General features: G+C 56.0%; 1 long non-coding RNA gene across 1 annotated transcript; it reads right to left on the bottom strand.

Moving 5' to 3' along the window:
- Positions 1-2,935: 2,935 nt before the first annotated feature.
- LOC135974814 (uncharacterized) lies at positions 2,936-8,902 on the bottom strand. Its single transcript, XR_010591934.1, has 2 exons — positions 8,796-8,902; positions 2,936-7,405 (listed from the first exon to the last, which is right to left on the bottom strand). It is a non-coding gene; the product is annotated as an uncharacterized LOC135974814 (long non-coding RNA).
- Positions 8,903-9,903: the final 1,001 nt, after the last annotated feature.

Below are 9,903 nucleotides of genomic sequence, written 5' to 3' on the forward strand. Positions count from 1 at the left end.
CAGTGTCTTACCCAGCTACTTGATGTGTTGTGCAACAGCTCAGACAAAAAACCCAGTAAGGCAGTAACACACGAACAAGAGTTAATCTTCCCACCAGCTCATCGGCATTGATTATTACTGTTGTTCCCCTGGCACCTGCAGCTCCCAACCAAGGTCAGGGCCCCATTGCGCTAGGGGCTGCATAAAGACATAGACAGAACCCTGAAGAATTCACCGTCTAAATAATGGAGCACTGCTCCTATCTGGGGGCCTCATTCAGATCTCTTGGCTCTATACAAGTCCTTACACTATTGCTTTCGTTACAGTGACCATCCTGCTAACCCAGTTGCCAGGTACCTGAATTCACTGACGAGCATCTGCCATTTGGTCAGGTTCAGCTGTTACTGATGGAGGAGAACTCTAGGCTATTGTGGTAGGCAAATGAACCTGCATTTGGGGCAGTCTCTCCAGAAACAGGAATGCTAAGTTCTGGAGCTGCCAGGAACGCCCAAACACCGACCTGACATAAGTGGACACGACAACGCTGATGTCAGCACAGTAGCCGCCTCTGGTGGGTTTAGCCCAGAGCCTCCTCGCCCATTTCTGACATTTAAGGCAAAGGCAGGTCTGAACGTAGAAGTGTGATATCAGAAGGCATGTGGGATTTGGGGACTAATGATCACTTCTCTGCACTGCCCTGGGGGAGGGAGACCAGGCTGCTAGGCCTGATCTCCTGCTCCCTCGATCTGCAGGGCAAAGAAAGCACTGAGGAGATATGTCCCTCCCTCCCTGGAGGAGGGGGAGAAGAAACTCTGTGCATGTCCAACAGCCCCCGTGGGCTAAGGGCCCAGTCCGCAAGGTGATGAGTGTCTCGCTCCCACGGCAGCCAAAGAAGGCACTCAGCACTTCGCCGGATCCAATTCTACACAAGAAGAGGCCCTGAGGGTCAGCCGGCCGCAAGCAACGGTAACACAAGGAAATCCAGAGACCCCAGTGTGCTGCCCCGTCCCACAGTGCTGTGCTCAGACTCACTCCACCTGCTTGAAACCTTTGCGGGGGGGGGGGGGGGGAGGCTTGGCGGCCCGTCTTGATGGCCCTGGCTGGGAGAGTGCTACACAGTGGGGAGGCCTCAAAGATTGGGGTGCATGCTGTGGAGAAGAAGGTCTCAGAGATTCAGGGACCCTTTCCCATAGGGACAGTGAGATGCAGGTATGAGAATCCCAAAGTGAAACCCAGGGGCAGAGCCATGTAACCTGGGGAGATGCATGATCTGGAACTAGAGCAGCAGCAGGTGAAACCCAGGGGCAGAGCCGTGTAACCAGTGGAACACTGCAGAGATCTGGGCTAGGGTTCTCCTGCAGCTCTGCAGGCACGGACAGGTCCTCAGGCAGACGGGCAGGCAAGGAAAGCCAGGTGACAGAAGAATGGAGGTGGAGAATGTGCTGTCTTCTAGCAGTAGCTCTGATGGGCCAGGGGAGCCTGAATCTTTGGTGCTGGACCTTGAAATCTCTACATCTACGAACTGATTTATTACCAGCTCCGACAGTATGACATTAATTATATTCTGCAACATCAAAAGGTTTTCACTTGTAGATCCACGAAACAGAGGGGCTTTTCTTCCCAATGCCACGGGGCAATATTTCCCATCAATGTCGATTTCAGTTTTGCCCCCAAGTTAAATGCAAACTGCTGACTCTGGGATTTTTTGCTACATCTCTGTGTTGTGTCTCCTGTCCCTCTCGCTCCCTCTTTCTCCTCTTTCACTGCCGCTTGCATTCCCCCAAGCAGGCACTCCCACCTGCAGGCTTCAGTGGCAGCTCAGACAGACAAAGACCAGGGGCACAATTCTGGCCCCATTCGAATGAATGGCAAACGTCCAATTGACTCCCAGGGGGCCAGGATTCCACCTCACTCTGCTCAGGGCTTGAACCTGTGGTCATGAGCCAGGCAGGGTGTAAAATCTTTCCTACCACTTCTTCTGCCTGCTACAAGTCACCAGGGGCTGGAGGGTTCCACACTTGCCCTCACCCCCCATGCCAGACGTGTCCCAAGCCAGGTGCTGCGCTTTGGAGACTGAGCCGATAGCAGCTTAGGGGAGAGGGGAGTTTTGCACCCTGATTCCTGGGGGATAATTCAGGACCCAGTTGGCACCTGACCCTCTCCTGGTTGAGGATCTTATCAGGAAAGAATTTACATACGCTTTAATCCTTCTGATGCCACCTTGATTAGCTACCGCGGCAAAGCTACAGCACCACAGCCCTGCCGTGTGTGCCAAGACTCCTTGACAAATTCCCCAGTGGACTTATTTTATCATAAGATCTCTCCTTCTCTCTCACACACACAAACACACAGTTGAAGGCGCTCCGTGGATTTGCTGCTTCTGGCATTCAGCACCTACAAGAGGGTGTCTGTTGAATTCATGTATTGATCTGATTGCAGCTCTTCCCGCCCTGTATCCCCACACCTGCACTCTGGGCCGTGGCGTCAGGTGAACGACGCCGATGACCTCAGAAGCATGTGCTAGAAATCCCCTGTACACTGGTGCATTGCACTTCACACCCTGATCGGCTCGTAGTGCGTTACCCGGCTACACTTCCATCCTGGGGCCCTGACCATCTCGCAGTAACTGCCAGCAGAGGATGCCACGTGTCGCCTTAGGCCTGGTTTCGCTCTGGGGTGATTTTGCAGAGTGCGGGTGAATTCCATGCGCTTTAAAGTGACTCACTGGGCAAGCTTCCTACAGGCCTTCCTGGCCTAGTCTTCATGCGGCCCCATGGCAGCAGTACAGGCACCAATGGTCGTGAGCGCTTTTACCTCTGTGCTGTCCAGCCCTGATCAGAGCAGGGGCAGGCAACATGATGGGAACCAATCCCGAGTCTTGCTACACTCATTCGCATAGCAGTGGGATATTCAAAATAACCCCCCATGCATGGACACAGGCATTCTGTAGAAAGACAGGCAGGGAGATCTCTTGTCATCCCGGGTGGAGCTGTCATGGCACTTCTCCAGGCTTGGATTAGGAGAAAGGAGGCCCCCGCAGATCAGCAAACAATATCTCACCAGTTGCAGATTTGCATACATGAATGGGAATGCTTTTGCTGGCCCTCCGCGCGGAATGAGGTGGAGGCCTGGATTTGACACCAACCATGCTAGAGCGCTGAAGGGGATTTGAAAAGTCAAACACAGGAGTCAGGCTTTGCTCATAGTGGTAAAAATTACATTGACCTTCACCTTTTTAGCCATGGGCTCATTTCAAACAGCAGCAATTTCCAGACGCGATCCGAGGGAGCATTCGCTTTGCCTGGGCCGTACAAGTGCACTAGGCAGCCATGCGTGGCATGCACTCACTCGATGTGTCTTGATAATGTTCTAGCCGTTTGGGAAGCAGTACATTTCAGCCTGCTCCAGGGAGGCATACCACCCCTAGCCAAGAAGCCGTTGCAATCAGAGGTGACTCAGAATTTGGGGTGTCTCACTTTCAAAGAGCCGGTTTGGGACGCCCGAGAAGAGCCTGGTTTCCTGAGGCACTGCTCAGCACTTTCTGAAAATTGGGTCCCTTTGAAAGGTCTCAAGATGAGGCCCCAGGATTGGAGGCCTCTGCAGTTGCCAGTCACTCCTGAGAATCTTGCCCCAGGAAAATATTTGATTCCTTAACTGTGCAAGGAATGTGAAGCAAAATACCTCCTGTTCCCTAGCACCGCCCGGAGTCTGGGTGCTGGCGAGAGCAGCACAAACGCCAGGAAACAAGATGATGTTTAAAAGTATCCGCAAGAGCAAAACACCCTGGGCATTTATTTGAAACACACAGGGCCTGCTCCTGGCCCACTCACCTCAATAAGGTCTCAGTCCAATGACCCCACTCCCGGAGCAGACCTGGAGGGGTTTGAGTAGGACTTAAGTGATGCCCAGGCCTCTGCCTGAGTGGAGTTTTGCCCACAGTGCAGGAACTAACCACAAGCTCATTTTCAGTTGCATGCTCAGGTCTCTGTTTGCCCGTGGAATTGCTCACGGCAAGCCAGGTTCTGAGCTCTGAACATTTAGCCCAAAAGGACTTTTCCCAACAGAGACGCTACTAAAAACCAATAGCGAGACGTGGGCTGCCTTACCTTGCAAAGTCATTCCACCGAGACCCTCGCCGCATTCCAGCCGCTCCAGAAAGGAGCCATCCTGTCTAGGCGTGGCACGTGCAGCAGGGAGATGGGCATCCACCTTGCAGATCTCCCACCCTACAATGCGCCCGCCCAAAGAACAGCTTTCCAAACAAAAGTCATTTGACACCTCGGACCAGTCTTTGAGCCAGAGCCCAGGGCCCTTAACCAGTGCACAGATCAAGTCCCTCCTTTGGCAAACTCCTAGTGCAGTCAGGGCACCAAGGGTCCTACAATGAACTCTGCAGTCGCAGACCCCACAGCGCTCACTGACCCCGATGAGGCCATTACAGTGGAGCTCCCGTCAGGATTAGGCTTTAGCAAGAATTTGGCCTCCCCAATTTAACTCTTATTCCTGTCATATAGGGAGCAGCTCACTTTGGGGGGAGGGACTTTAGATTGACCCAACTGATCAGACTGGGGTTGACTTTAATTCACTGCATTTATATTGGTTAGACCCCCCAAGATGTCACAGCCATGACATTTGTTTCCCTACCCCTGCCTCTATCTGGCATAAAATGCGATCTTCCTAAAACTGAGCTTTCTGGCCCTCTAAGGCCGATGGCTGGGTGGGGGCCCGGCCCAAGTGGGGGAATCTCACAGAACAGACGAAACAGACCAGAGTCACCCAACCCAAGGAGATCTCTTCTTCTGGATGGATTCCCTTTCACATCTAGCGGAGGCTGCTGTACAAGTTCTGTGCTTTGCTCGCCCTCTGTAGCCGACAGTTCATCATTATGCCATGGCTGGACGGGATACATATCACATTTATGCCATAGTCTATACTGACTGCCAGGTAATTGCTCCAGGAGAACATTGCTCTAGGACTACAATTTTTTTTTAATTACAGCAAGTAAAGGCCATCGATACAGAACTGGACAGATTCGTTTTTAATGAGATGCGACCTCCTGCTGGTTCAGAGGTCGCCTCCTTCGGGGCTGACCCGGGAAGGCTGGGTTTCATTGTCAGACATGTCAGAGAAGTGTCACGGGTTTAACCTTCTGAGACAGAGGGTCACATTTCCAGCCTTGCTATGGGGCTGCCGGCCCCCCTGGCCGGTCACCGAACCGGCACCGTTGTCAGCTTGTCTGGCTGCCAGAGGCAGGAACTTCCTTGGCGGCACTGAGCTGTTCCTCTTCTGCGGAGCCTCATTTACGTTCTTAATGGAGTGGTGAGTGGGGGCGAGCCCCCCGCCCCCGCACTCGGCTCCCCCGCTCGGCCCCGTGATTAATGCTGACGTGCATTCCACTTTTTATTAGGGAGTTGTCTGTTGCAGGCAAACATCTTGAGTGTTGCCGCTCCGAGGGTGTAATAGAGAGAGTGTCTGAAACAGGCAGGCCAGGGTTAGGGGCTGAGCCGTCCCCTCCTGGCCGAGTTTTCCTTGGCTCGGCTCGGCTGGGCACCAAGCTGCCTTGTTAAACGCTTTCTGCTCTAGACCTCAGCCGAGAGACCCGACCAACCTCTTGGGGCAGAGGCGCCAGGCTCAGACCTCAGTTGTGCCAGCCGTGCCCATTCGGCTGCACCGGGTAGCCTGGACTCCTCCAGACTTCAGCCTCGCAATCGACAGATCAGGCTGGGGCTGGGCTACGCACGAGGCCAGCGCTGGCACGTAGTGGAATGGGAGGCGAGTGGGAGCGCGGCACGAAGGCCCAGAGCACAGAGCTGATTCCACTCAAGTTTAACCCGGTGTGAATCTGGAGCGACTCCTCGGAAGCCGCCAGGGTTACCCTGTCTACTGACAGGTTCTCGCCCACTGATGAAAAGTGCTCGATAAGAGCTAAGTGTTTATTCTAATTATAATTACTGCCCTGGTGTGGAGCAGGGGGACGTGTGTCAGGCCTGGGACACTGAGCCGTGACTGCGAAGCCCTGACTTAGCCATGACCCTTCGAGCTATTCCGCAGGGCAGAACCTGTATGTCTCCCCAGACCCCCCCCTGAAATCCAGGCAGCTCCAGCCAGGAGTTAACAGCTTGCAGGATTGGGGCCCGCGGTCCCAAACACTGTGAACTGAATTTCCTTCTCTCCCTGTCCCCACTTCCACCTTCTCCCACAGAAAAGAAACTAACCAGCCCAGTCACCCCCCAGCTGACACAGGGCATTAGCGACCAAGAGATCCTGCATACGGGATTCAGGAGAAGCAAAAAGTCATTTCTGTGCAGTTGTTGAACGCTCCCATTCCCAGATGACTCCTTGTCATGTGGAACGGGCCACGATTCCAGCTGGGTTGTGGGGAGGGGCTGCGGTGGTGTTGAAGCCGGTGCAGCGGGGTGTGCGGCTGTGAGGCTGCAGAAGGCAGTGGACTGAGGCAGTCTGGATGTCATGGTAGTCCGTGGGTTCTGGGTGTTGTGGTGGTTGTGATGTTGTGGTGGTTGCACGGCGGGTGGGGTTGAGGCGGTTGTGATGTGGTGGTGGGTTGTGGGGCTGCCGGCTGTTGTCTCTGTCTCTCTCCAGTGGAACACTGAAGGATCCGTCGGCAGTGCTGGTGGAAACAAGCGATTCATTCTTTCGCCGAGCTGTCAGCTTTCCGAGAGATCGATGAAAATGCTGCCGTACAAGTGGAGTGGAAGGGTCGGCGTGTCGCGCCAGCCACTGTAAATCTCCGCTCCGCTTGTTCCGTCGGCGGTGTGGTGCTTCGGGCTGGAGCGGGAGACACAGAGAATCGATGCAGACACACACACCGTCCATACGCCTCGGCACTTGCTTCCCGGGCCCCCTGGGAACCTGGTCTTGTCCTTTGCAGGCCTCAGAAATTCCCCAGCCTGCTGCCAGCAGAGAGGGGCTTTCCCCACACGCATCGCCTGCCCCCATCAGCCCTGTCCTGGTTCATCTGCTGCTGCTGTCTGTAACCGGGCTGTTAATTCCTAGAGGTGAGCCCAAGCTGGAAAGGTCAGAGCCAGGGTCCGGGGGGAGGGGGAGTTTAGATCCAGAGCCTAGTCTGAGCCCCTCCTTCTGGGAGCCAGCCCTGCTCCTGTTAATGCAAACGCTACATCCCTCCCCCTGCGTCTCCTCCTGTCTGACTCTGCCAAGAAGCCACCAAGCTGCCTCTGTAGCACGACAGTCATGTCACTGAGGATCACGGCTTCCTGGCAGGGTCGCAGCGCTGGAGCGACTGAGGCTGGGGAGGAGCTCTCTGGATCAAACATGTCTTTGTTGGCAGTTGGCAAGTTCCTCTTTAGTCCAAGTGACACAGAGACCCCCACAAACCCCCCAGCCCTGGAATCCAGAGGAATTTGGATGGTGACCTCGCTTCTCTTTCCAGCCGGCCCGTGATTGCATCCTTTTAAAACAAGGAGACAGAGATTATTAGGCATTACTGATGAATGGTCAATTACTTATCTTTGTTACCGTGGCTATTAACACCAATATTTAGCAGGCCCACCGGGCTTCGCCGGCTCAGAGAGCAGCCCCGCCCCTCCCCAGCCAGCTGATCTGCACAGCACCCCGGGCAGGAGCAGACCTCTCCTTTTACAGCGCTCAAGCGGAACATTGCCACAGCCGGGTGCCCAGAGTGAGGCCCCTCCATCCAGGATCGGGGCCCTCTCGGAGGCCTCAGCACCCACGACCCCTGCTGAACTGGGCTCTCTCTGAAAACCAGGCCACGGGGTTCAGGGCCAGATGACAGATCTAGGTGCCGAGTGCGGAAGTGTTACCCTCGGCCGGGCTTCGCCTGCCTGAAAACCCCAGGCATGGGCTGGCTGAGTGCCAGCCTCACTGGAGGAGCCCGCGAGCCAGGGCGACTTGGCGGAGGCCGCTCAGGACAGAGCCAGATCTTGGAGACATGTCCTGTGTTCAGACCCCTCGCCCTTTCCCAGGCTCCCTCTCCCAGTGAAGCAGCCACCTTGGAAATCTCGTTGGGGGATTCTCCTTCCTTTGCTAAGAGGGGTTCCCTACGGAGCCCGCTGGGGCCATGAACTCCATGGCAGGGCCACGGCGGGGCTAGAAGTGAACGGATGAGCAGCGAGGGCCAGGAGGGGGAAGTGGAAGGAGGAGAGACTGTGGGAAGGGAAGGGGAGGGATATGCAGAGAAAGGGAGGATGAGAACCAGCAGAGAGAGAAAACCTTGGCTCTGTTTCCTCAGCACCGACGCTCTTTGCATTATGTCATATGCCAGTCGTGCAATTCGCAGCAGCATGTGCTGGGGCTGTAGAGTCGCTGTTCATCAAGGCATTTCCCGTGACTCCTTGGGCAGGAGGTTTGACCCCCATATAAACAGCGGCGCAGCTGCCCCCAGCCCTGTCACCCGCCTCGCCCCGCGGTGAGCTCCCGGGCAGAGCGCCTGCACACGCCACCACGTTTTCATTTTGTCTCTCCTTTTGGGTGGTGAAATCTCATCGCAAGAAGGGACGTCGCAGCAACTCCCGGTTCCCCGCTGGCTGCTTCCCCCCACCTGCATGCGCTGGGAGCTGGACTGGAGCATGACAGGCAGGGGGTGGAGGGGTCCCCCGTCTAGCAGCTTTTCCCCTCTTTCCACCTTCACTCGACCCAGCGAGGTCCCCGCTCTGTGCGGACAGCAGAGGCAGCAGACGGCTGGGGGATGTCACACCCTGACTCACTTTCACCAGCCACTTTCGGAAGCTCCCTGAAGCCAGGAAACAGTGAGCTATATTCGATATAGACAATCTCCACCTCCCCGCAACAGCAACTGAAATCCCCCAGAGCTTATTCACCTCCCAGGAATCCATGGGGAGGTTGCAGGGAGACCTCCCTGGGCCGCCTCACAGATGCTGGCTGCTGGACGCTCAGTGAACCTGCCTGTGGTTGTGTTGGCAATGGGGCTGGAACAGGAAGTTCTATTATAAACGAGGGGCCCTTTCAAGTTCTGACAAATTCCTCAACCAAGCGAGGCTGTGCACACGCTGGCGAGGGAGAGGCTTTGCTTGCCGAGCCTGGAGGGGATCCCGGCCTGCTGAGATCCCGTCGATTCGGGCCTGGCAGACGCGCAGGTGTGAACTGTTCCTGCTTCTCTTCCTTCCCACGCCCTCCGCCAGAGTCGTCCGGCTGCACCAGCCCGAAGCCAGCAGACAGCAAAGTGGAACAGGCTGGGCTGCTGCCGTCTTGGGGCCTGTCCTGACCGTGCTGGGAGTGGATACGCTCCAGTGTGCACCTCCAGCTCCGGCAGTGACAGACAGATCCAGGAGCCTGGCGGCTGAGAGCTTGTCAGCTGGGCTACGTGCTCCATGGAGCCCACCACGGGGATACAGAATACCAGGGTCACAGCATCCCCCCCACACCTCCGCAAGGTGCCCAGCAGGAGGCCCCACTGACTCCGACCCAGCCTGGGACTTGGGGGTCCACCCCCAGACAGGGGTCAGAGGCACCATAGGTGGGAGCTGTTTGGGTGCAGCTGAGCTCATGAATGGCCGGGTGACCCCCAGAGGAGATGTCTTAGTTTTATAGGGACAGTCCCGATATTGGGGGCTTTGTTTATATAGGTGCCAACTACCCCCCACCCCGTCCCGATTTGTCACACTTGCTGTCTGGTCACCCTACACAAGGGGGCAGGGGCGTGAGCAGAGGACAGGGCAGGACGCTCTGGGGGCACGTAGGACCACTGATCTGTATTTTGGACTTTGCTGCTTGTAAATCTGCAGGGGCAGAAGGCGCGGGTGGAGACGTTCGCCTAGGTGGCATCGCTTTGGGTTGAGCCTGTGCCCTGCCTATAAATCCTAGGCTAGAGAGGGGGGCTGTGCCCATAGCAGCCCCCCAGGGAATTGCTCTCTTCTAGCATACGGCCAAGCCCTGCTGCACGTGCACGACCCAGGGGCAGCGCCAGGA

This window comes from Chrysemys picta, chromosome 12 (assembly GCF_011386835.1).
Source record: "Chrysemys picta bellii isolate R12L10 chromosome 12, ASM1138683v2, whole genome shotgun sequence".
In the NCBI taxonomy this organism is placed as follows: domain Eukaryota; kingdom Metazoa; phylum Chordata; order Testudines; family Emydidae; genus Chrysemys; species Chrysemys picta.